Genomic DNA, 24,204 nt, shown 5'->3' with positions numbered 1-24,204 from the left:
AGATACTTTTCTCAGGCTACCCTGTAAGCATAGTCCTAGGGCTAGTTTAGGTATCTTAGGTTCCAAAGTCCCTGTAAAATTAGGCCTTGTCTACACTGCCACTTTACAGTGCTGAAACGTTCTCATTCAGGGGTGTGAAAAAACATCCCACTGAGCAATGGAAGTTTCAGTGCTGTAAAGTGGCAGTGTAGACAGTGCACCAGCGCAGCGCTGGTAGCTACTCCCTTCGTGGGGGTGGGTTTTCTACAGTGCTGGGAGAGAGCTGGTGCCGTGACTACACAGCCATGTTAACATTGGTAGTGGAGACATTCACAGATATATAAAGTAAGAGTATTTAGATTGCGAGTAAAATATACAAAAAGACATTTCTCTGTCACTTTTAGGGCTCCAATTTTCAAGAGTGGCCTCTAAATTTGTGCATACCAATTTTCCATACCCACTTTTGCATGCACAAGAACTCTGATTTGTGCATGCTAATTACATTTGTGTGCCTAAATTGGGCAGTTTACTGTAGCAGTTAAAGCTCAGGAATGACTGTTCACACAAAGAGGTACTTCCTGCCACTGTCTACTCTGAGGGCATGACCCAAAGTCCATTGAAATCAATGGGAGTTTTCCGTTGACACCTCAGTGAGCATTAAAACAGGGATCTCTAGTTTAAGATGGATGTGACAGGGAGGAAATCTGTCTCTATGAGCTCAGTGGGACTGTCCATGTGCTTAATATTAAACATGTGCTCATCTTTCCTCGCTCAAGGCCAGGGCCACCATCTTGAAGAATCAGCTCCTATCCAGCTGTCACTGAAGTCAATGGGAAGACTACCACTGATTTTAACGAGCTGGCCCCAGGTAACAAGAAAATAGTACAAGGCTGTTAGCTCTTAAGTGTAGATCATTTGGATACTAAAAATAACTGAACTGCACGTGTAACCTATTGATTAGTGTGTCTGATCCACAGAGGATGCAAGTCTGCTATAGTCCCCAGTTGTTTAGTGCAAGATATAGAGACTTTTTTTTTAGTCTGGAGATTCCTTGTTCAATTGCCAGTGTCTGCCAACATGTCAGCCAACACACACAAACACAAACTGAAGGGTTGGGGCCTGGAAAGCAAACTATGCCCACAATGTGGGAGGCTGGGTTGAGCTCCCCTTTGAAAAATATGACCTGTTCAACCATTCTTTCTATGCATATGCAATGTTAACAGGATCAAGCACAGATTACAGAGTGGAATTCGTTCTCGTTCAACTAATTAAAAAGGCAACAGAGGGTAATAAAAACAAAAAACTGCATATTAGGAGGCACTGTGTATCAGAGAGATGAAAGTCTGAAAACTAGAAGATTGTCAATAAGACAACACAGATGCTACAGACAGTCTAATTTAGCCAGATTCTGAGGGGAAAAGCAATTAAATCCACAGCCATCAAATTGCCATTATTAGCTTATAAAAAACTGATGAGTCTCCTGAACCTGCTTTACATTTTTGCTTTCTAGTTTAGAAGATGCTACATTGTCAGAATGAAAACACCTTCATATATATTTGTTGCAGTACTATCTATAAAGAAACATTTCTGTCTCTAGTGAATTCACCGCAGTGGGGATAACAAATCCCCCACAAGTTCGTTCCTGATTCTTAAAACAGCTTTTAGTTGATCCAAAGAACAAAAAAATCTTTTAAAAAACCCTGACCTATAATGATTTCCTTGAAGGAGCTCCATGGAATTGTGCTTTCCAGATAGCCAGTGTTAGAGTTTCAGATCATTTTTCTGCCATCATAGACCAGGAAAGATGTTAGGAATTTTTTATTGGAGTTTTTGTATCAAATCTTTTATTTTCCCCTTCCCCTCAATGATTTTGGAGCTTTTTTGATGCTATTAGGGGTGTGGAAAGAAAAACAATAGAGGGATACTGGCATGCAATTCTAAAGCAAACAACCTGCACAGTCAACAAAAATATACCTGAGTGTCTCTTGCTTGGAGATTTTAGTGACGCCTGAACACACATGTATCAGATTCCAGGAGCTAATGCTCACATTGCTTTGATTTTTCACATTGGTGATGCTTTCTGATTGATTCTAAGTCACCTGCTGATGTTATTGGAGGAAGGTTACTTACAAATATGGCTGTTCGCTCTCCTATGGGGCTCAGTTCTGCAAGGTGCTGATAAGCATTCTGACCTCAAAGCAGCATAGCACCGAAGAAGGTGCTTAGCTTTAAACACATAAGTAGTCCCATTAAAGTCAATGGGATTGAGCCCATGGCCATCATAATATATTTTAAAATGTGACTTTACTGCTAATGAAACTTTCAAGACCGACAGCCCTAGAGACTCAGAACCAGACCCAAGCCAGATCTCAGCCATTTTACAGGGCTCCAGAGGCACAAAACAATCTGAGAGATGGGGAACTCACCCTGAGCATTACTACAACATGGGAAAACCTCAGGGCCACCATAGTGGCTCCTACACCAGCCCTTCTGTCCTAGGGTGACCAGGGGTCTGGTTTTCAACTGGAACACCCGAATGAAAACGGATCCTGGTGGCTCCAGTTAGCATCACTGACTGGGCCATTGACTGTCTGGTTGGTGGCACTGCGCAGCTGGACTGGCAGGCTCCCTGCAAGTCTCTGGCAGCTCTCAGAAGGCAGCCAGCATGTTCCCCTTCCAGATTCTATGCATAGGGGCAGCCAGAGGGCTCCGCCTGCTGCCTCCACCCCAAGAGCCACCCCTGCAGCTCCCATTGGCTGGGAATCTCAGCCAATGGGAGCTGTGGGAGTGATGTCTGCAGACAAGGCAGCAGGCAGACCTGCCTGGCTATGCCTCTGCATAGGAGCTGGAGGAGGGTCAAGCTGCTGCTTCCAGGAGCGGCCTGAGTTAAGCGCCTCCCAGAGCCTGCACCCCTCATCCTCTCCTGGGCCCAAACCCCCTGCCCCAGCCCTGATCCCCCCTGCTGCCCTCCAAACCCCTTAAGTCCCAGCCCAGAGCACCCGCCTACACCCCAAATCGCTCATCCCCAGTCTGGAGTACCCTCCTACACTCCAAATCCCTCATTCCCAAGCCCCACCTCATAGCCCATACCCCCAGCCACAGCCCTCACCTTCCTCCCTCCACACACTCAAACCTGTGCCCCAGCCCAGAGCCCCTCCTGCACCCTGAACCCTCCCATTTCTGGCCTCACCTCGGAACCCACACCCCCAGCCCAGAGCCCATACCTTCCCCCACACCCCACACCCCTACCTCAGTCCAGAGCCCTCTCCTACATCCCAAACCCCTAATTTCTGGCCCTACCCCAGAGCCCAAACCTGCAGCTGAAGCCCTCACGCACTCCCACATCCCAACCCAGTGCCTCAGCCTGGAGCCCCATCCCACACTCTGAACACCTCATTTCTGGTCCCACCCCAGAGTCCACACCCCCAGCCAGAGCTCTCACACCAGCCCCCTGATCCAGCCCAGTGAAAATGAGTGAGTGAGTGAGGGTGAGGATTTTAAGCGACTGAGGCGGGGGGGATGGAGTGAGCAGGGGTGGGGCCTCAGCCAAGGGGCAGGGCATGGGTGTTGGGTTTTGTGTGAGTAGAAATCTGGCAACCCTATTCTGGCCCCCAGCATAAAGGGTGTGCCTGAGAGAAAGGGGGTGTGGCATAGTGTCTCTACAGGCAAGCTGTTGGCATTGCCCAGCACAAAATAGGGCATGATGGTGGTGATTTATTATTTGTATTACTGTTGTACCCAGAGGCCCTGGTGAGGATCCAGCACACCATAGAGAGGATGAAGGAGGGGAGGCAAGAGTAACAACAGGAGCACAGAGAACAGGCATAAACCAACTGTGGGAATAATTTGCAGATTTTGAGGTTATGTTTATACATTTTACACACACACACACACACACACACACACACACACACACACACACACACACACACACACACACACACACTTAATGAACCTCTGCCACCCATCTCTTTGTGGGCATCATGGTTGAGGTGGGTTTGAGACTGAACTTGAAGAAGGGCAAAGCAGCTCTGAAACTGCCCTGTTTTATGCCAGGGAACAGCCTGGTGGTCCCAGGCTCAGTAGGTTGCAGGGAGGAGGGAAAGGTAGTATAGAGGTGGCTTAATACCACTACACATCCCAAGTTGCACCATGCACAACCCAGGACATGGACTTGAAATCATCTTTATTTTAGCCACAGAACATGTGCAGATTGCACTTCTACTGTTCAAGCTTCTCTATAGTGCTCCACTAATATATCATACTTCTGGGACAACAGGACAGCTGCTAGGGCAAGGGAGGAGTTCAGTCCCCATGGCCCATTCAGTCTTTGGCTTCTCTTCTGAGACTGCTAAGTAGGGTGCCATTTCTGGCAGTGGTTTCAGTGATCCAAACAACTGTTTACAAGGAAATGGTCTGGGGTCACCAAAGAGTCATGAGATGTAACACATTTCAATCCCATTTTTGGCCTGGACCATGTTTGAAATTAGCTGTGAAAAGCTCTGTCCCATTTCTATTCCTCTGAGCCATTGCGCACATACCCCTTTTATTACATTTGTGTAATTGTGTCTCTGATGTTCAAGGTCCTTACGTAAGGAAAAAAGGATAGTGTTAAGATAATCCTGTACTTTTGAACACGCTTGGTCCCACTGCAATGCCTTTCCTGATGTGGCAACCTGGTGAACCATTTGCTTAAGTAGGTCCTGGGTAACAATACTTAGTGCCGAAATAGTATGGAGTGCGCCTATACCGGCCTTCTTCTCAGTTATCTGAGCCCCGGAAATAAACCCCTGAGCTTGGTTTAGTTGTCCCAGATGACTGTCATGTTCCTGCGTTTTATATAGAGTCCAGGCTGACGCTGCAGTGTTGGCACCATGCAGTAGAGTGTCAACAATATCTTTCCTTTTTCCACGACAAGAGGTATTCCTCAAGTCCTGTTATTATTTACTTTAACTATTGGACTGCCTCATTTTTCGTAGTAGTTTTAATTGAGAAGGATGATCAGTATTTAATCAGAGGACACTTTTCCAGGCTTACCACAATTTATATTCCCTAGAAATAGGATTCTTTCCTTCTAATTACTCTAGCTCTTTCAAAACCTGCAAAAGGCCCAAAATAAAAGCTGGCACCAAAAACAAAAATGTAGAGAGAATTTTGTAAAATAAGGGAAATCTCGCATGGAACATAATGCTGGTGCTGGAAATTAATTATACAGATTTCTAGTAGGTTTAAAATATGTCAAGTAATAGAGTAAGTGATGGTATCTACCTTCTATACTCTCCCTCTGACTGACTGCTGTTGTCAGTGCTCCCCTGCCTTCTTGCCACCAGTATGCTCCTGGTGGCATCTACAAAATATTCTATTATAAAGGAAATAAAAAGATTACTGGGGCAGAAATCCTTTAGGTGTTCCAAGCACACCCAACAAGGAGATACCCTGAACATCTCTGCTCTTCTGAAATCTCAGCTGCCTTATGCCAACATTCTGCCCTGGCTTATTTCTAACCAGTCTTCAAGTGAACAGGATACTTGGAAGCGGCCTTGGATTAATGCTTAAGAGTATTCATTCATTCTCCCCCAAATAGACTCTTCCTGACACTAATGTTGGCAGTAATTACTATGTCTTAACTATGGGCATACAGTGGAATCAAACTGGCAAGCAACAGCATCCAAACAGACATCAGGCTCCCTATCAGAAAGCTGGGCACAAGATTCCTTCCCTGGGCAATCTCACCCAACGGCCTCACACCGCCATACACAACGTGACTGCGCACAGAACCTTGTCTCGGGGCAGTATTCCCTCTCTCACCACACACAAGCTGGGGAAAAAGAAGTGGGAAAGAAGAAAGACTCTGATATTAGCCCACAGAAAGAAGACTACAAAGCTGTCTCTCAGGATGTCCTTTTTTAGCCTTTTTCTTCCATCCCAACTCTAGCTACTGTAATTGCCAATTATACTAACTTCTTTGGATCTAAACTGTTTTTGCTCTTAAGAGTACATTTTCCTTACTGTGTCCAAGAGCAAAATTGGATCTGTTTGCAGATATTTGTGTGTGCAGAGATCAAATCCATAGACAGGAAAAACAGAATGCTCCTGCACTTCGCTCTGTTTCCAGGCTCAGTGAGTGTATTCCTTAATGGCCCTGACACCTTGAAAAAGTGCAGCAGAGCATGTCATCTCATCCAGGATTATAATTTATGAAAAGGCAGCAATCAACCACATCCCACAGCATACATTTCCCAGCCTGTCTTCTGTTGTAGGAGAGCTTTCAGCTTTTAGGTTTTTTTCTTTTGGTTGTGAAATACTTTTCCTAAAAGCATATTTTGTATTTTAGAGGTAAAGTACCATTACTTAATAGTTCTTCTTTGAGAGTTATCTCTGTGCATTTAAAACCTATTTTTTTCCATACTGAAATGAGGATATGGGATATTAAAACAGATTGTCCCCTCAAAAGCCCCCCTGCTGCTGGGACAGAGAGATCTCTAGGGTTTACTGGCCCCTCCACAAACAGTTGTCAACACAACTAAAAGCTAAGTGAGGTGTAATTCAGATGCATGCTTTACAAATATGTATTCTCAAGATCTTCATTTTATCATGTTATAGTCTCAAATTAAGAATCTTATGTTATAAGCATCACAAAAATCTTTTAAACATATGCTCCCAGGGTAGGGACCATCTTCATTCTGCAGAGCACCAAGCACCCTGTCAGTGTTTAAAAAACACAAAATACAATTAATAAACAAAAATTCTGAGCTTGTCTCTGTTTGCTGAATTTCATTTTCTCTCTGAATCCTACAGTGCCATAACCCTAGTATCTAAATCCTGGTACCTTGCATTTGAATTAGAAGTGTAGTTAGCCAGTATTGTTCACCGTTTTCCCAGGCTGAAGGTAGACACTCTAGGGTTAAAAGTCTTTCCCCGTTTGTGCCTGAAGCCCAGAGAAGATGGTTTCTATTGGTTGATTTAAATTTCCAGCCTGTAAAGGGAGTGTCAGACAAGGGCTCAAATCTCTCTCAGTATTATGATCTTCTAACCTCCTCAAGCTTTCAAATCATCTCATCACACCCAGTGTTCATATGTGGGGGAAGCTCATGCTGGACCCTCTTGCCCACTTCCTCCTATAGCAGCACCCAAAGGGGTCTTACCTTGAGAAGATCTGTGAGAAGTCTCTCTTCTGGACTGACTTTGGCCACTGCTTCTTTCTGACTGCAGGCTGCTGCTTGTCTTAGATTAGGGAAACATCCCTCGCTTCAGGCAAAAATTCTCAGCAATTTCATCTCAAAGCTTCGTCAGAAAGATCCTGGTTCAGTGTCTCACACACATGCAAACACACATCATCCTTGCAGCTGCTTACTCACCAGCACTAGCCTGATGCCAGCTGCTGTGGAGGAGTATATGAAAGTGCCAGACGCTCCCTCTCCCTGGCAATAAGCAGAGGTGTTTGAAGTATATAAGGAAGTTATAAAGTCCTCACATTGGAGCATGGATGATACCACAGTGACAAATTCCATTTAAGTCTTGCAGCTAAAACTGATTGGATCCCATTGTAGATATGTGCTCCTCTTAAGGTTTGTATTACAATGAATAGACATTTTTGGGGACTCCTTTATATTATGTGCTGATTCTGTGATCTCAGAAGAAAGGATGGGAGTAGGGGCTGAGTGACATTTTGTGCATCAGGAGGAGAATATTTTAATCAAGATTCACGGATATAAAGATTATTCATGCATCTCCATTCAGCTAAGCCTTGAAATCAGGAGATGGCTGGCTTCTGCTCCACTCGAAGTGGAGGAGGGTTAATTGGTGGAACATGACCTCACACTTCTAGAATACGTGATTATAGAATCCTTTGCCTTGCATATTGGAAAAGTGGAGAACGTAAGCACTTGTAGCTTGCTCTTCTGAAACAGAGAATGGGGCTCCATTACCCTCCTTGGGCAGATGCTGGTTTCTTTTCATTTCACTAAATGCTCCTGGGGTCTTATATTCAGGGAAAGACATCATGGACATCAGCTCTTGCGTAACTGTCCTGCATCTGACCCCAGCAATTTTTAAAATCAGACACGCAATATGGAGTTGACATTTCAGGAAGTTGAATTTCAGCAATGAAGCTTGGAATGTCACAAATCTGCAATATAAGGAAGGGATACTTTCCCAGGGTCTTAGACACCATGGCCCAGATCCTCCACTGATGTAAAGCAGAACAGCTCCATTGAAGTAACTGGGGAAATATTAATTTGCACCAACCTGAAGATCTGCTTTCACATTTCAGTTGAAGCCACTACAATCCCGCTATAGGAGGCCCAGTTCAAACCCAACACAATCCAATTCTCTAAACAAGGCTCCACGTAGAACAACTTCTACTTAGAGCAATTACTCTAACAATCAAGGTAAAACCAGTAGACCTGTGACTGGGGCAATCACGTATTTTCCACAGGTAGGTTTACAAAGAAACCTTTCAGTTCTGTTATGTGTCCATATTGTTTTTAATAAAAATGTTGCTGCCAAGAGAAAGACTATGATTAATTTTCTTGACATTAAGGTTTGGTTTTACTTCCTCACCTGTATACCCACAAGCTCATATTTTCGGGAACATTAGGGAACAATAAAGCTTGCTGCTAATTCTGTCTCACTGGGGCCTGGGGAAAAAATATAAGCTGCGGGCCAAAAGGTAAGAACAAACAACAATAAAAGAGAGAGAAAGAGAAAATAACTCAGGAGTGAGTCAGTCTGGATCCTGCTGCTTAGTCACCTGTAGTGTTTTTCTCCAGGCCACTGGAGACAGAAAAATAAGATGTCCACCCACCTGCTTCTTTTGACAGGGATAGTTATAAAAGGAAGAGTGACTGGGCAAGCAGAGTTCTAAAATGCACCCACAGATGCAAGCTTCCCAGAGGATTAGAGCTGAGAGAAACCCATTTTCTCCCATCCGCACCCCCTCCCGCCGCCCCCTGTTCTGTTTTATTTTCAATTAGAACATCCTGAATCAACCTGTTCATTTAGAGATTTAAGCTTCTCAAATTGTGCCTGGAAATTTTGACATCGTATGGAGTTGCCATGGAGAAGGAGGGTGATGTCAGTGACACAAAAAGCACTAAATTTACAAATACGACAGGAACAGAGCTATTTATAAAGATCTGCTTTTTTCCCCGTCTGTGCGGGAGTGGAGGAGGAAGGGCAGGCAGCAGTTCCATTCTACATGTTCCTGTCAGCAAATCTCAGAAATGAATTTTCTCATCAAAAAAATGCTCCAAGTCCCTGAAACTGCTGAAGGCCGTCAGGTTTCGGACTTCACTCATTCCACATTGCTGGATTTAGCTTCCCAGCTCACACCTGCTTTCACGTCCTAAATAGAGGTCAGATCGTATTTTATATTTATCCAGTATTTTTCACCTAGAAGATCCATACAGCACCACTAAAAGGTAGCCACCTCTGAGCGAGGGGCAGCAGCTAAATAGCGCACTGCATGTTACACAACAGTGAAGAGAAAGGAAATTTCTGAGAAGGCCACTAGGGTATACATCTTCTCTTATCCAAAAGCATCACGGGATCTTTATAATCTTTTCATTTATAAAGTAATTCTCTACCCTAACCTATTTGTGTGAGGTGCTATCCAATATTTATATAAACCAATAGCAAATTAAAACAATATTTAAAAAATAGAGAGAGAGGATCCTAATACCAGGATGCCAGGGAGAAAAGGATGGGAGGGTAATACATTTGGGGCATGACAGAGTTCATTTTAAAGGACGCTGAGGTGTGTGGGAAGGTATAAGAGATAATTTGAAAACAGGAAAAAGGAAGGAGGGGCTAAGACGGATGTCAAGGGGCTGAGATTTATATACCTCAGGCTTACAACAAAAGTGCAATCGCCTGCCAGCTGCATATGTAACATGATGGTGGGATCCCTAAAAGTTGGACGTTGTCTGAGCAAGGATACTGACCAGGATATCAAGATCTTAAATTTAGCCTTGAATAATATGCACTCAAAGCAGATAGGAGCTCTGATTTTAAGGTCTCAAAGTTAGGGGGGGAACACTGCATGGAACTTTATAATGAATACAACAGTAACATTCAAACTCATGCAGACAGAAGAGTTAATGCTAGAGAATCTCTCTGCATCTCCACCCCTCCATACCAATGATCAAAATCCTGAACACCGAAATTTACATGAGAAAATTCTTCCATATGTATATATAATCATACTTACTTTTTCACTCACACACACACCCCTCCACCTCTTTGGTGAGGGGAAGGAGGAGGAGGTGACTGCCCCATCCCAACTTAGGGATACAATTCAACCTCCCAAAGAAAAAAAGCACTTGATCTAATGAGCGGGTGCTCTCTATCAAATGTCAGTCTAAATTAAGAGTTTCCAGTTGTTGAGTGATTTGTTCCATTATGTAACATTTATACACGTGGAATGGATGAATTTTAGAAGTAAATTCCAATAAATGAATGAAATCAACTTAATTTCAGGGCCCTGGGATAAAGTGTACAAAACTGGGGTGGCCTGGCCTGATGTCATTGGAGCACCTGAACATCATTCATATACCTTTAATCACAAAAAAAAAGCCATGCTTCAATACCAACACACGAAAAAAGTGCTACAGAGGGTAACAGAACGTTAAGCCTTGGAATTTCTTCTCTGGATATTAAGTAACATCACAAGCAAAATACATGGCTGGTTGTGAAATGTCACTGAATGTGCTGCACATGCAGGGCTGGCTCCAGGCCAGAGCGTGCCAAGCGCGTGCTTGGGGCGGCACGCCGCAGGGGGCGCTCTGCTGGTTGCTGGGAGAGCGGCAGGTGGCTGCGGAGGAGCTGCCACAGACATGCCTGCGGCAGCTCCACCAGAGCCGCGGGACCAGCTGACCGTCCGCAGAACGGTCCACCGGAGCTGCGGGAGCGGCAGAGCGCCCCCCGCGGCATGCTGCCGTGCTTGGGGTGGCGAAATTGCTAGAGCCGACCCTGTGCACATGCTAATTGTTCAGCGGTTCTGTAGTGTTAGGAGCAGCAGAAACCAAGCCTCCAGAGGAGGACTAGAAAATGAGCATGTACATATCGCTTTTTACCCACAGAGGTTGAAGCACTTCACAAAGGTGGGTAAGCATGATTATTCCAGTTTCACACGAAAGAAAACCAAGAGGTTAAATGACTTATCCAATGCCACCCAGAGTCAATGTTGGTAAAAGAACCAAGGTTTCCCAATTCCTCATCCAATACCCTATCCATTGGACTATGTTGCCTCCCAATAATAAGAGTTTAACTCAACTGCATGTGCTGCAGACATTAGGTAGGCTTGTCCGAAACACTCCACTTGCCACAACTCTGATATCCAATGAGAGCTCTTACAACCAATGAAACATCAAGGTGATTCTGGCTGAATATTTTCCCAACTCTTGTTGCCTGATCATATGAAGAGGATATGACACAGCTTCTAGCTACTTCTTAAAGTTGATTTTTTCAAACTAAAATTTCATGTGTGTCATTTATACCACAGGTTCAATCCAGAGAAATCCCCGCCCCTAAGAGCTTACAATGGATGTGTGTCTGGAATGTACCCTAGTATTGTCTGTTGCATAGTAGTCTGTCCGTGCTTCAGGTAACAGGTTTATTCCTTTACTAAAAAAAAGAGCATGGCCCTTTATCTCAAGCACTGTTGGACTAATACAAAGCAGCCAAAAGGGAGTATGCTCTAGACACAAAGCAAGTGTAAGCTCTTAGGGCAGGGCTTTGCCCTCCTTTGTTTGGAAACCACCTGCACTAGTATTCACAATGTGCTATCTAAATAACAAATAGTTTATTAGAATAAAAGATACATGCTATACAAATAATGGACTAGATTTTTCATTTTGGCACAGCTCTAAGTGAGGGATGGCACATAAACTGCACTACCCCAGGAAGCATTGTGACTCAGATATGCACCTTTGAGTCCAGTTCCTTTTTGTTCTGGGCTAGCAGAAGGTAATAATTTGCTGCTAACCTGTTCCAGCAGTGGATTACGATACCCCTCTGTATCAGCTCAGAAGTGGTGGGTGGAGCCAAGGCACTGCAAGTTACAACCTATCCCAATATTCAGATCAAAAACTTAAAGCCAACTACACACTGAGTGCTCAAGGACGGGTATGGAAGCTAAAACAAGGTCACAGAAAAACATGCAAGACTCTTTTAGCTGTGGAAGAAGGTTCATGGTGTTTTAAAGGTTGCAAATCTCCTTCAGTGACCACAAACACCATTTCTTCCAGTGGAACATGACAGCTCTTATGACCAGTTCATAATATTATTCAGAGATCCAGTTATATTTGAGACTATGGAAGCATACAGAAAGAGGAAGTTCCTTTTCTTCTTGCAACTGAATGAATGAGAAGGGATGGCTTGTTCCTTGGAAGGTGGAGAACGAAAAGCCATAGAAAGTTAATTGCCTTCAGGTTTAACCCAGTTATAACAGGGATAATCAGAGCAGCACTGCTCTGTGCTGATGCTACAAAGCACTAAGGGTACCGCTGCTCATACAATGGCCTGGGGCTATGGGGTTCTGTGACTAGACAGGCCAGTGTGGGGCACTGTGGGATAGCTGCTGGAAGACAGGGCACCATAACTAACAGTGTTTGCACTCACACTGCATCAACCTAAATACATTAACCATGACGTTACTATGTGGGCACAGCGGGGTGGTTACGGCATTGGGAGACCAATTTGAGTGTTGGCACCTACACAGCTAGGTTGATGTAAGCTGCCTTGTGTTGACCTAATTGTATAGTGTAGGCCAGGTCTTACTGTTTAGATTCATAGATTCATAGATTCTAGGGTCAGAAGAGACCAATGTGATCATCTAGTCCGACCCCCTGCACAAAGCAGGCCACAGAACCCTACCCATCCACTTCTATAACAAACCCCTAACCTATGCCTGAGTTATTGAAGTCTTCAAATTGTGGTTTGAAGACCTCAAGCTGCAGAGAATCCACCAGCAAGTGACCCATGCCCCACGCTGCAGGGGAAAGCGAAAAACCTCCAGGGCCTCTGCCAATCTGCCCTGGAGGAAAATTCCCTCCCGACCCCAAATATGGCGATCAGCTAAACCCTGAGCATGTAGGCAAGACTCACCAGCCAGCACTCAGAAAAGAATTCTCTGCAGTAACTCAGATCCCATCCCATCCAACATCCCATCCCCAACCAGTGGGCATACCTATCTGGCGATAATCAAAGATCAGTTGCCAAAATTAGGCTCTCCCATCATACCATCCCTTCCATAAACTTATTAAGCTTAGTCTTAAAGCCAGATATGTCTTTTGCCCCCACTACTCCCCTTGGAAGGCTGTTGCAGAACTTCACTCCTCTAATGGTTAGAAACCTTCGTCTAATTTCAAGTCTAAACTTCCTAGTGTCCAGTTTATACCCATTTGTTCTTGTATCTACATTGGTACTAAGCTTAAATAATTCCTCTCCCTCCCTAATATTAATCCCTCTGATATATTTATAAAGAGCAAGCATATCCCTCCTCAGCCTTCTTTTGGCTAGACTAAACAAGCCAAGCTCTTTGAATCTCCTTTCATATGACAAGTTTTCCATTCCTCGGATCATCCTAGTAGCCCGTCTCTGAACCTGTTCCAGTTTGAATTCATTCTTCTTAAACATGGGAGACCAGAACTGCACACAGTATTCCAGGTGGGGTCTCACCAGCGCCTTATATAACGGTACTAACACCTCCTTATCTTTGCTGGAAATACCTCGCCTGATGCATCCTAAAACTGCATTAGCTTTTTTAACAGCCATATCACATTGGCGGCTCATAGTCATCCTGCGATCTACCAATACCCCAAGGTCCTTCTCCTCCTCTGTTGCTTCCAACTGATGCGTCCCCAATCTATATCTAAAGTTCTTATTATTAATCCCTAAGTGCATGACTTTGCACTTTTCACTATTAAATTTCATCCTATTACTATTACTCCAGTTTACAAGGTTGTCCAGATCTTCCTGTATGATATCCCGGTCCTTCTCTGTGTTAGCAATACCCCCCAGCTTTGTGTCATCCGCGAACTTTATTAGCACATTCCCGCTTTTTGTGCCAAGGTCAGTAATAAAAAGGTTAAATAAGATTGGTCCCAGAACCAATCCTTGAGGAACTCCACTAGTAACCTCCTTCCAGACTGACAGTTCACCCTTCAGTACGACCCGTTGTAGTCTCCCCTTTAACCAGTTCCTTATCCACCTTTCAATTCTCATATTGATCCCCATCTTTTCCAATGTGACAAATAATTCCGCATGTGGAACCGTGTCAAATGCCTTACTGAAATCAAGGTAAATTAGGTCTACCGCATTTCCTTTGTCTAAATAGTCTGTCACCTTCTCAAAGAAGGAGATCAGGTTGGTTTGGCACGATCTACCTTTAGTAAAACCATGTTGTACTTTGTCCCAATTACCATTGACCTCAATGTCCTTAACTACTTTCTCCTTCAAAATTTTTTCCAAGACCTTACATACTACAGATGTCAAACTAACAAGCCTATAGTTACTTGGATCACTCTTTCTCCCTTTCTTAAAGATAGGAACTACGTTAGCAATTCTCCAGTCGTACGGTACAACCCCTGAGTTTACTGATTCATTAAAAATTCTCGCTAATGGGCTTGCAATTTCATGCGCCAGTTCCTTTAATATTCTCGGATGAAGATTGTCCGGGCCCTCCGATTTTGTCCCATTAAGCTGTTCAAGTATGGCTTCTACCTCAGATGTGGTAATATCCACCTCCATATCCTCATTCCCGTTTGTCATCCTTCCATTACCCCTAAGCTCCCCATTAGCCTTATTAAAGACTGAGGCAAAGTACTTATTTAGATATTGGGCCATGCCTAGGTTATCCTTAACCTCCTTTCCATCCTCAGTGTGTAGCAGTCCCACTACTTCTTTCTTTGTTTTCTTCTTATTTATATGGCTATAGAACCTTTTACTATTGGTTTTAATTCCCTTTGCAAGGTTCAACTCTACTTGGCTTTTAGCCTCTCTCACTTTATCCCTACATGTTCTGACCTCACTAAGATAGCTTTCCTTGCTAATCCCACCCTTCTTCCACTCCTTGTAGGCTTTCTGCTTTTTCTTAATCACTTCTCTGAGATGCTTGCTCATCCAGCTTGGTCTACAACTCCTGCCTATGTTTTTTTTCCCCTTTCTTGGGAGGCAGGCTTCTGATAGTTTCTGCAGCTGCGACTTAAAGTAATTCCAGGCCTCTTCCACATTTAGATCCACACGTTCTTCAGTCCAATCCACTTCCCTAACTAATTTCCTTAATTCTTTAAAGTTAGCCCTTTTGAAATCAAAAACCCTAGTCCCAGATCTATTTTTGTTTATCCTTCCATCTAGTTTGAACTGAATTAGCTCATGATCACTCGAACCAAGGTTGTCCCCTACAACCATTTCTTCTATGAAGTCCTCACTGCTCACCAAAACCAAATCTAAAATGGCATCCTCTCTTGTCGGTTCTTCAACTACTTGGTGAAGGAATCCATCAGCTATCACATCCAGAAAAATCTGAGCCCTACTATTCTTGCTAGCACTTGTACTCCAGTCTATATCTGGGAAGTTAAAGTCTCCCATGATCACACATTTCCCATTAGTGTTTAGTCCTTAAAAACATTAAAGAGGTCTCTACCCATATCCAAATCAGATCCCGGTGGTCTGTAGCACACCCCAAGCAGTATCTCAGGAGAGGCTCTAGTAGCTTTCTTTCTGTCATAAACAGATAGCTAAGGGTTAATGTCTCTTTCACCTGAAGCACCTGACCAGAGGACCAATCAGGAAACCAGATTTTTTCAACTTTGGGTGGAGGGAATTTTGTGTCTGAGGTCTTTGTTTTCTGTCTGCCTGCTTTCTCTGAGCTTTGGAGAAGTAGTTTCTGCTTTCTAGTCTTCTGTTTCTAAGTGTAAGGACAAAGAGATCAGATAGTAAGTTATATGGTTTCTTTTCTTTGGTATTTGCATGAATATAAGTGCTGGAGTGCTTTGATTTGTATTCTTTTTGAATAAGGCTGTTTATTCAATATTTCTTCTAAGCAATTGACCCTGTATTTTGTCACCTTAATACAGAGAGACCATTTGTATGTATTTTCTTTCTTTTTATATAAAGCTTTCTTTTTGAGACCTGTTGGAGTTTTCTTTTCTGGGAAATTTCAGGGAAATTGAGTCTGTACTCACCAGGGAATTGGTGGGAGGAAGAAATCAGGGGGAGATCTGTGGGCGTTGGATTTGCTAGCCTGATTTTGCATTCCCTCTGGGTGAAGAGGAAAGTGCTTTTGTTTCCAGGACTGGAAACGGAGAGGGGGAGTCACTCTGTTTAGATTCACAGAGCTTGTGTCTGTGTATCTCTCCAGGAGCACCTGGAGGGGGGAAGGGAAAAAGGATTATTTCCCTTTGTTGTGAGACTCAAGGGATTTGGGTCTTGGGGTCCCCAGGGAAGGTTTTTCAGGGGGACCAGAGTGCCCCAAAACACTCTACTTTTTTGGGTGGTGGCAGCAAGTACCAGGTCCAAGCTGGTAACTAAGCTTGGAGGTTTTCATGCTAACCCCCATATTTTGGACGCTAAGGTCCAAATCTGGGACTAAAGTTATGACACTTTCCCAGTGTGATTTTTGCCCAGACAGACTCTGCTTCCCAATGGCCATACATCCCAAAGCCCTCCTTATAGCACCACTGCCTGAGCCATCTGTTGATCGCTGTAATCTTGTCACACCTTTGTTGCCCTTCTCTAGGAACCGGTAGAATCCCACTGAAGATCACCTAAGCCTCGATTTCCTTAAGCGTCTTCCCCAGTCTGGCATAGTCTTCCTTGATACATTCCAGAGAGTATCTAGCCATATCATTCGTTCCCACATGAAGGACAATCAACGGATTCTTCCCCGCTCCCGCTAGTATCCTTTTCAGCCTCAGGTCCACATCCTGTATCTTAGCACCTGGCATACAGCACACCCTTCTGTTCTCCCGATCAGCTCTAGTCACAGGCCTGTCTATTCTTCTCAGTAAGGAGTCTCCAATCACGTAGACCTGCCTTTTCCTGGTGACAGTGCGCTTCTCCGATCTATCTCCCACACCCACCGACTGCAAGCCCTCTCAATTCCTATTCCCCCTCGCAATCCTCCTGGGGCTCATATTTGGTGTTGCCTCCATTGACTCCTCTCCTCCTCTTGCAGGACTATCAGCTCTTCTCTTTTTCCTTGCCCTCTCTCCTTTAGCGACCACCTGCTGTGCCCCTTCATTTTCCAACTCTGCAAACCTGTTCCTGAGTTCTATTTCTCCTTCACTGGCCCGTCTTTTCCTCTGCCTGGTTCTCTTAGTCACATGCTTCCACCGTCCACTTTCCTCCCCCAGCAGTCTCTCCTCTGAATTCTTTGGTCCTGCTTCCATCTGCACATCTGAGCTTATCCCTTCAGCCCCCTCCTGTCTGTGCTCCATCGTCTGCTCAAACCCCCTTCTGAACTCAACCAGAGTTTCCTCCTGCATCTCCAGTCCTCGGATCTTCTATTCCATCAGCTCTATCAGGCGGCACTTCATGCAGACAAAGCTCTTTTCAGGCGCCCCCTCCAGGATCATGTACATGCCGCAGCTTCCACATCCAGTCATCCTCATTGCTGCCTCTGTATCAGTCATGGCCTTCCCACCTGACGCCTGGTAGTCAACCCAACACAAGCCCCCAGCAGGCACCAGACCACCACCCTATCCCTTGACTTGCTTGTCGGTTCCTCTGTCTTAGTCTCCCCTGCAACCTCCCCCTGGAAACACAATACAATCTACAAACTACACACTACACAATACAATCTACAAACTACAAAAACCTGCTCCTCCAACAGAACTCCCACTGAAACTCCCCTGTTTACAGCTCTGTTTGCTGGCTCCTGTGCTGCTGCAGCTGTCTGTGCTGTTGTGGCATAGAGTGCTATGCACCAAACACTGGAACTTAGCCCAAAGCCAGTTAGGCATATTTATTATTTGGGAAATCAGCTGCAGTGCTGAGGACAGGTTCAGAATCTTTAGATAGTTGCACAGGCAGGGACAGAAGATCATTGTATAGGAAGTGAAGCCCCTGCCCCATTTTAAAGTTTTCATAAATTTATAAACTAAAGAAACAATTTGATTTAGGTCCTATGGTTAGATTTTTTTTTTTTTTGGTAATTTTATAAATAGAATATATTTATAGTAGGGTTTTTTTTTAATGTCAGTGAAAATGTTTTATTGTACACACACCGTGATAGTGTAATGAACCAAAACAGAGCAGCGCTAATGCATGAGAACTGGAGGTTACTTACTTGTACCCAGAGTGCTTCGAGATGGGCTCTGCAGCCTAGGAAGCAGAACATTCTTGTAGCAGTGCCTGGTAGAGTGCTCATGCACCCCTCCTGCTCCTTCCTTTGGCATTAGAAACGTAGATAGCTGGGTTTGTGATGACCGGGAGAACTGTATGGTGACTTGCCTGCCTGGTACGAAGGTTGCGGATCTCTCAAGGCATCTAGACAGACTTATGTGTTGTGCTGGGGAGGACCCAGTGGTGGTGGCGGTACATGTAGGTACCAATGACATAGAGAAGGATAGGAGAGATGTCCTGGAAGTCAAATTTAGGCTGCTAGGGAAGGGACTGAAATCCAGGACCTCTATGGTGGCATTCTCAGGGTATGTCTACACTACGGGATTATTCCGATTTTACATAAACCAGTTTTGTAAAACAGATTGTATAAAGTCAAGTGCACATGGCCACACTAAGCAGATTAATTTGGTAGTGTGCGTCTATGTACCGAGGCTATTGTCGATTTCTGGAGCGTTGCACTGTGGGTAGCTATCCCATAGCTATCCCATAGTTCCCGCAGTCTCCCCCGCCCATTGGAATTCTGGGTTGAGATCCCAATGCATGATGGTGCAAAAACAGAGTAGCGGGTGATTCTGGGTAAATGTCATCACTCATTCCTTCCTCTGTGAAAGCAACGGCAGACAATCATTTCACCCCTTTTTCCCTGCATTGCCCTGGCAGACGTTATAGCATGGCAACCATGGAGTCTGTTTTGCCTTTTGTCACTATCACCATATGTGTACTGGATGCCGCTGACAGACGCGGTACCGCAGAGCTACACAACAGCATTTATTTGCCTTTGCAAGATAGCAGAGACAGTTATCAGTCATTCTGTACCATCTGCCATGCCACTGTAAATTGGCGATGAGATGACGGTTATCAGTCATTCTGTACCGTCTGCTGCTGTCATGGGTGCTCCTGGCTGCCTCGCTGAGGTTGGCCGGAAGCGCAAAGACAAAAATGGGAATGACTCTCCGGGTCATTCCCTCCTTTATGTTGTATCTAAAAATAGAGTCAGTCCTACCTAGAATATGGGGCAAGTATACTAGAGAACCAGTGTACCAGAGAGCACAGCCGCTCTGTGTCAGATCCCACAGAAATGATGAGCTGCATGCCATTCTAGGGGGTGCCCCTGCAACAACTCTACCCGTTGCTTCCCTCCTCCCCCAACCCTCCTGTCATAAACAGATAGTTAAGGGTTAATGTCTCTTTTACCTGTAAAGGGTTAACAAACAGGGAACCAAACACATGACCAGGGGACCAATCAGGAGACAAGATACTTTCAAATCTCAGTGGAGGGAAGCCTTTGTTTGTGTTTTTTGGGTTTTGCTTTGTTCTCTCTGGGCTCTGAGAGTGACCACACGTACCTACAGGCTCTCTAATCTTCTATTCCAATTTTGTGAGTATAGAATATACGGTGGATATAATTTACCTAGATTTCAGTAAGGCGTTCAACACGGTTCCGCACGGGGAACTGTTAGTCAAATTGGAAAAGATGGGAATGAATATGAAAGTTGTAAGGTGGATAAGGAACTGGTTAAAGGGGAGACTCCAGAGGGTCGTATTGAAAGGTGAATTGTCAGACTGGAAGGAGGTCACTAGTGGAGTCCCTCAAGGATCGGTTTTGGGACCGATCTTATTTAACCTTTTTATTACTGACCTTGGCACAAAGAGCGGGAATGTGCTAATAAAGTTTGTGGATGACACGAAGCTGGGGGGTATTGCTAACACGGAGAAGGACAGGGATACTATTCAGGAAGATCTGAACCACCTTGTAAACTGGAGTAATAGAAATAGGATGAAATACAATAGTGAAAAGTGCAAGGTTATGCACTTAGGAATTAATAATAAGAATTTTGGATATACGTTGGGGGGCGCATCAGTTGGAAGCGACGGAGGAGGAGAAGGACCTTGGGGTACTGGTTGATAGCAGGATGACTATGAGTCGCCAATGTGATACGGCTGTTAAAAAAGCAAATGCGATTTTGGGATGCATCAGGCGGGGTATTTCCTGCAAGGATAAGGAGGTGTTAGTACCGTTATACAAGGCGTTGGTGAGACCACATCTGGAATACTGTGTGCAGTTCTGGTGTCCCATGTTCAAGAAGGATGAATTCAAACTGGAACAGGTTCAGAGACGGGCTACAAGGATGATCCGAGGAATGGAAAAACTGCCTTATGAAAGGAGACTCAAAGAGCTTGGCTTGTTTAGCCTGGCCAAAAGAAGGCTGCGGGGGATATGCTTGCTCTATATAAATATATCAGGGGGGTTAACGTTAGGGAGGGAGAGGAATTATTTAAGTTTAGTACTAATGTAGGCACGAGGACGAATGGGTATAAACTGGATATTAGGAAGTTTAGACTTGAAATTAGACGAAGGTTTCTAACCATTAGGGGAGTGAAGTTCTGGAACAGCCTTCCGAGGGAAGTAGTGGGGGCAAAAGACTTTTCTGGCTTTAAGACAAAGCTTGATAAGTATATGGAGGGGATGTTATGATAGGATCGTTAATTTGGGCAATTGATCTTGGATTACCACCAGATAGGTCTGCTCAATGGTCTGTGGGGAGATGTTGGATGGAATGGGAACTGAGTTACTGCAGAGAATTCCTTCTTGGGTGCTGGCTGGTGACTCTTGCCCACATGCTCAGGGTTTAGCTGATCACCATATTTGGGGTCGGGAAGGAATTTTCCTCCAGGGCAGATTGGCAGGGACCCTGGAGGTTTTTCGCCTTCCCCTGCAGTGTGGGGCACGGGTCGCTTGCTGGTGATTTCTCTGCAGCTTGAGGTCTTCAAACCAATTTTGAGGATTTCAATAACTCGGTCCTGGGATAGGGGTTGTTATAAAATTGGATGGGTGGGGTTCTGTGGCCTGCCTTGTGCAGGAGGTCAGACTAGATGATCAGATTGGTCCCTTCTGACCTATGAGTCTATGAAAGGCGGTATAGTCTTTTTATTTGTTTTCCTTTATTTGCAAATGTGTAGTTTGCTAGAAGTATTTTAAATTACATATTGCTGGGGGGAGGCTTCTTTCTAGTGTTTATAAGCTGACAGACCCTGTAATATTCCATCTTGAATTTACAATGATTTTCTTTATTCTTTTTTCTTTTATTAAAAGTTTTGCTTTTTAAGACCTGTCTGATTTTTTCCCTTGTTAAGGCTCAAGGGAATTGAGTCTGTACTTAACAGGGAAGGAGAAGGGTGGAATCCCTTTGTTTAGATTCACAGAGCTTGAATCTGTATATCTCTCCAGGAGCCTAGGGAGGGAACACCTGGAAAGGAGGAGGGGGAAGGAAAATGGTTTATTCCCCTTTGTTGTGCGACTCAAGGAATTTGGGTCTTGGGGGTCCCCAGGGAAAGTTTTGGGGGAGACCAGAGTTTATCAGGCACTCTACTCTAAGTCCTGATTGGTGGCAGCACTACAGGATCTAACCTGGTAATTAAGCTTAGGGGAATTCATGCTAGTACCCATATTTTGGACACTAAGGTTCAGAATTGAGAATTATATTATGACACCTCCTGGGCTACCGTTGCAGTGTCCCCCCATTTGTATGATGAAGTAATAACGCAGGATAAGAAACACTGACTTTTTAGTGAGATAAAATGAGGGGGAGGCAGCCTCCAGCTGCTGTGATAGTCCAGGCAGGACATTAAACGGTGGGGGGGAGAGGAGCCCAGCATCCCACTGCTATGATAGTCCAGGCAGTACAGAATCCTTTCTTTAGATATGAAAGGGGGGGGGGGCTGATGGAGCTCAGCCCCAAGTTGCTATGATGAAGACGGTTACCAGCCGTTCTGTACCATCTGCCGGGAATGACCGGGAGTCATTCCTATTTTTACCCAGGCACCCCCGGCCGACCTCACCTGAGGCCAGCCAGGAGCACTCATGGGATGATGACGAGGACGGCTACCAGTCCTGCACTGTACCGTCTGCCACTGGGGAAGAGAGGGGAGAGGATGCTGCTGTTCAGTGCCGCAGCACTGCGTCTACCAGCAGCATGCAGTAGACATATGGTGACATTGAAAAAAGTCAAGAAATGATTTTTTTCCCTTTTCTTTCATGGGGGGTGGGGTAAATTGACGAGACAGACCCTGAACCACTCCAGACAATGTGCTTGACCCTACAGGCATTGAGAGCTCAGCCAAGAATGCAAATGCTTTTCGGAGACTGCGAGGACTGCGGAATAGCTGGGATCCTCAGTACCCCCTCCCTCCCTTCATGAGCGTCCATTTGATTCTTTGGCTTTCTGTTATGCTTGTCACACAGCACTGTGCTGTGGACTCTATCTATCATAGCCTGGAGATTTTATTCAAATGCTTTGGCATTTTGTCTTCTGTAAAGGAGCTCTGATAGAACAGATTTGTCTCCCCGTACAGCGATCAGATCCAGTATCTCCCCTATGGTCCATGCTGGAGCTCTTTTTGGATTTGGGACTGCATCGCCACCCGTGCTGATCAGAGCTCCACGCTGGGCAAACAGCAAATGAAATTCAAAAGTTCGTGGGGCTTTTCCTGTCTACCTGGCCAGTGCATCTGAGTTCAGATTGCTTTCCAGAGCGGTCACAGTGGTGCACTGTGGGATATCACCCGGAGGCCAATACCGTCGATTTGCGGCCACACTAACCCTAATCCGACATGGCAATACCGATTTCAGCGCTACTCCTCTCGTCGGGGAGGAGCACAGAAAGCGGTTTAAAGAGCCCTTCATATCGATATAAAGGGCCTTTTTGTGTGGATGGGTGCAGGGTTAAATCGGTTTAATGCTGCTAAATTCGGTTTAAACGCGTAGTATAGACCAGGTCTCAGAAATGCTCCCAGTTCCACGCACAGGGCCAGTTAGGCAGGCAGAGCTTCAGAGTCTCAATGCGTGGATGAGATGATGGTGTAGAGAGGAGGGGTTTACATTCATTAGGAACTGGGGAAACTTTTGGGATGAGGGGAGCCTATACAGGAGAGATGGGCTCCACCTAAACCAAAGTGGAACCAGACTGCTGGCACTAAACATTAAAAAGATTGTACAGCAGTTTTTAAACTAGGAGATGAGGGAAAGCCCTCTGCTGCAAAGGAGCATGTGGATCGGATAGAGACTTCTCTTAGAGGAGAGTCTAATGATAGAGAATCTCCAGGTTATAGTCAGGAGCAGAGGATGGAAAAGGATAATGTAAGAGCCAGATCAGATGATAAACAGTCACATAAAAAAGAATCTGACACATTAGAAAAGGGCAGACAAATAAACAGGGACAAGTTTTTAAAGTGTTTGTACACAAATGCTAGCAGTCTAAATAATAAGATGGGTGAACTAGAGTGCCTTGTGATAAAAGAGGATATTGATATAATAGGCATCACAGAAACCTGGTGGACTGAGAGCAATCAATGGGACATAATCATTCCAGGGTACAAAGTATATCGGAAGGACAGAACAGGTCATGTGAGGGTGGGGGTGGGACTATATGTGAAAGAAAATATAGATTCAAATGAAGTAAAAATCTTAAGCAAATCCCCATGTTCCATAGAATCTCTATGGATAGAGATTTTATGCTCTAATAAAAATATAACATTAAGGATCTATTATCAACCACCTGACCAGGACAGTAATAGTGATGATGAAATGCTAAGGGAGATTAGAGAGCCTATCAAAATTAAGAACCCAATAATAGTGGGGGATTTCAATTATCCCCATACTGAATGGGAACATTTCACTTCAGGACAAAATGCAGAGATAAAATTTCTTGATACTTTAAATGACTGCTTCATGGAGCAGCTGGTACGGGAACCCACAAGGAGAGAGGCAACTCTAGATTTAATCCTGAGTGGAGTGCAGGAGCTGGTCCAAGAGGTAACTATAGCAGGACCACTTGGAAATAGTGACCATAATACAATAGCATTCAATATCCCTGTGGT

At 44.6% G+C, this 24,204-nt stretch overlaps 1 protein-coding gene across 4 annotated transcripts in view; it reads right to left on the bottom strand.

Moving 5' to 3' along the window:
• Nucleotides 1–24,204, bottom strand: part of LOC115650071 (serine/threonine-protein kinase PAK 6-like) — an 87,762-nt gene that overhangs the window by 44,620 nt on the left and 18,938 nt on the right. For 3 of the 4 annotated variants that reach the window (XM_030559446.1, XM_030559445.1, XM_030559449.1), the window contains exon 1: nucleotides 7,125–7,313. The exons of the other annotated variant lie outside the window; for it this stretch is intronic. The gene's annotated coding sequence lies outside the window, so the exon portion shown is untranslated. Of the gene's footprint in view, nucleotides 1–7,124; nucleotides 7,314–24,204 lie in introns of those variants that run through there. 4 annotated transcript variants of the gene reach the window in all.

Source organism: Gopherus evgoodei, chromosome 4 (assembly GCF_007399415.2).
Source record: "Gopherus evgoodei ecotype Sinaloan lineage chromosome 4, rGopEvg1_v1.p, whole genome shotgun sequence".
Lineage (NCBI taxonomy): Eukaryota > Metazoa > Chordata > Testudines > Testudinidae > Gopherus > Gopherus evgoodei.
Note: the sequence above shows the minus strand (reverse complement) of the source record. Positions and strands in the feature narration are given on the sequence as shown.